We start from the raw sequence: 3,186 nt of genomic DNA, 5'->3' as shown, positions 1-3,186 counted from the left end.
TTAAGTAAAAGATAATGATGCACAAATATATACTGTAAGTGGTCTCAATTAACCGATATATATATATATATATATATATATATATATATATATATATAACAAAGTTATGTCAAACTATTGAAAGCGACAACCAAACACATTAAGTGGAAGCTTCGTACCCTCAATCACAAAGAGAATATCCACACAGAAAATATCTCGGTATGACATCGCTGTTGGGGTACAACTGCACTCGCGCTCAGACAGAGTAAGCGGGATACCGTTCTGTGTAGTATCCATGCAGAAGAGGAATGTAATAGTGAATATAAATAAATGCCCTCTGCAGTAACCTGAGAATCATACAATAAGCTATGTTAACTGAGTAACTATAACTATAGATATGGGGTATGACTAAAAATAATTATACCCTATATTTGATACTGTCAATCTCCTTTCGTTAACAGCAGCAACTACTCCTTATATTATCTTTGGTACAATAACATTAAAGGACAAGAAACATTTACACATTTCATTTGTCTTCGGCAATTTGTTCAAGATGTATTTTTAACAAGTACATCTGTACTCAGTTGCATGAGAGTGGGGGAGAAAGCGACCAATGACATGCTGGGTTAGAGAGAACATCGAAACCTCCCCTACGTTTCTTCCCCGCACTGTTGATTGGCTTTCAATCTACAACAGAATGTATTCTTTCACAGTCTAAGTAATCGCAGGTTATTTATGAAACTAAGATAAATAAAGATAAAATAGTGCATCCAAGGCAATCATGGGAAATGGCATGTCAATTAGATATACGCAACATGAAACTCAGAATTCCCCTAGATTTCGGGGTAATTTCCCCCAGGCAACAGCTGAGGACCCAAGTATCCCCTGTAAACACAAGATTGATCCAATTGACAAGTAGCGCAACTCGGTACCTCTAACTGCTGAACGCCTTTTTACCCTTGTGTAAGTTGTTGTTGAGGGGGAAACAACTGTTTCAACATGAAAGTGGCAGTTAAAGAACTACTGGTTGCCAAGGCTAACCATATCTAAATGTTATGCAGTAGAAATTGTGTTATATTTGGAGAAAGTGACTTCTTTGTCTAGATCGGCAGTGGAATACGCAGACTTATATTATCTAATGCGCGTTATTTTTACGTTAATTCTTTAAAGGTTGTAAGACAAGACAGTACTTAATTTGTCTTGATAATAACGTGATTTGACATTCATTGGTGAGTTACTGGTAACGAGTAAATTGCATGTAAAACTGTTAATGGCTCAGAGTTACGCAGTAAAGGCATAAGCAAATTTTTACACGCTAAAAAGGAGTGAAAGGATTCCAATTGATTGTCCTTGACAGTTGCAGCATTTATATGCTGGCATAGTGACATGGTTACTTGATGGAGAATGGGGTTGACTCAACTGCTTAATTATATATATATATATGTATATATATATATATATATATATATATATATATTTATATATGTATCATGTATGTGTATATTTATGTATTATATTTATTTGTATATATGTATGAATGTTTGTATACATATATATATATTATATATATTATGTATATATGTGGACGTATATATATGCATGTCTTTATGTGCGTATATATATAAATATATACATACATACATACATACATATTCATATATATACACATATATATATATCATGTATGTGTATATATATGTATTTATATATATTTGTGTATATGTATGGATGTATGTATGCATATATATATTATTTGTATATTATGTATATGTGTATATATATGTATGTCTTTATGTATAAATATATATATATATATATATATATATATTATATGTATACATATATACACACACATACATACACATTCATATATGTATATATGTATATATACATATATATTTATAGTTATGAATGAAATATACTTGATCTCCCTCTGTTGTGCATCTAGGGCACTCACTTCTGGCTTTTTGATGCCGGATTCACAGAGAGATTCTTTTATTTATGATAATGAAGAGTTCCTTACCATTAGCAGTTGTAAAAATACTTTTGGGTTCAATGGACTAAATGGAAGTGGAGCTACCTGGTTATATGTAGACTACTTTCCATGTACATGCACATGTGTGCACACACACACATGCACAAACATGTACATGCAGGTGCTCATATGTATTAATACATACTCACACATATTTTAGGAAATATGAAATATATTGCTATGTAAGTAATTCATAATTAAATCTTGGTTATAAAGTCTTAGTTACAACATAATCAGAATTATACCATGCTTATATATTTATTTTTAAAATGTAAAAACTATACATAATAAAAGTATGGAAAGAAGCCAATGCTGGTAATAGGAAGAAGAAGTAATGTACTTAACTTTCTCTGCTGAATGTGTGCAGCATAGATGTTCAAGTGCTTCTGCTGCTACTGTTTACGGTGATCTTATCTTAATCTTGTTTTAGAGGAAAGGAGTAGGGGTGAATTACAAGAAAAATATATTCAGAGGCTATTGAAAATTTCAAGATACAGTCCAACTATTTGATTATATGGTATTATCTTTTGAATTATATTTTGAATTTTAGTATATTGTTGCTTTTATTTATTTATTTTAATTTTTTGTTATTTAGTGTTGACTTTCGCTTTTTAATTTTCTGTGTTTGTTGTAATGTTTTTTTATTCATAAATGGCAAAATATAGATTGATATTATTGTTCTTCTTAACCCATTCCCACACATGGACCAAGATTCAGGCATCAGGCAACTCTTGTAGGTGTGCGGCATGTAGGCCTGGTCCACACAGACACTCCTGTATGGTGTCAAGACTCCTTGCCTTCTCCTTGCAATGCTAATGATAATGATAGGGATAATGATGATAGCAATGATAATGATAATGATGATAGCAATGATAATGATAATGATGATAATGATGATACCAATGATAATGATAATGATAGTGAAAATAATACTAATATTAAAAATAATGATAATGATAATAGTGATAAAAATAGTGATAATGATAATAGTGATAAAAATAATGATAATGATAATAGTGGTAAAAATAATGATAATGATAATAGTGATAAAATAATGATAATGATAATAGTGATAAAAATAACGATAATGGTAATAGTGATAAAAATAATGATAATGATAATAGTGATAAAAATAATGATAATGATAATAGTGATAAAAATAATGATAATGA

General features: G+C 30.2%; 1 protein-coding gene across 2 annotated transcripts in view; it reads left to right on the top strand.

Annotated features, from left to right (window-relative positions):
• The first annotated feature begins 825 nt into the window (after positions 1-825).
• Positions 826-3,186, top strand: part of LOC125037305 (fatty acid hydroxylase domain-containing protein 2-like) — an 18,362-nt gene continuing 16,001 nt past the window's right edge. Inside the window, exon 1 of one of the 2 annotated variants that reach the window (XM_047630379.1) lies at positions 826-942. The gene's annotated coding sequence lies outside the window, so the exon portion shown is untranslated. Of the gene's footprint in view, positions 943-1,065; positions 1,209-3,186 lie in introns of those variants that run through there. The other variant, XM_047630380.1, reaches the window with a different exon arrangement.

This window comes from Penaeus chinensis, chromosome 23, assembly GCF_019202785.1.
Source record: "Penaeus chinensis breed Huanghai No. 1 chromosome 23, ASM1920278v2, whole genome shotgun sequence".
Lineage (NCBI taxonomy): Eukaryota > Metazoa > Arthropoda > Malacostraca > Decapoda > Penaeidae > Penaeus > Penaeus chinensis.
The sequence above is the reverse complement of the archived record's forward strand: the minus strand, read 5'-3'. Positions and strand labels throughout refer to the sequence as shown.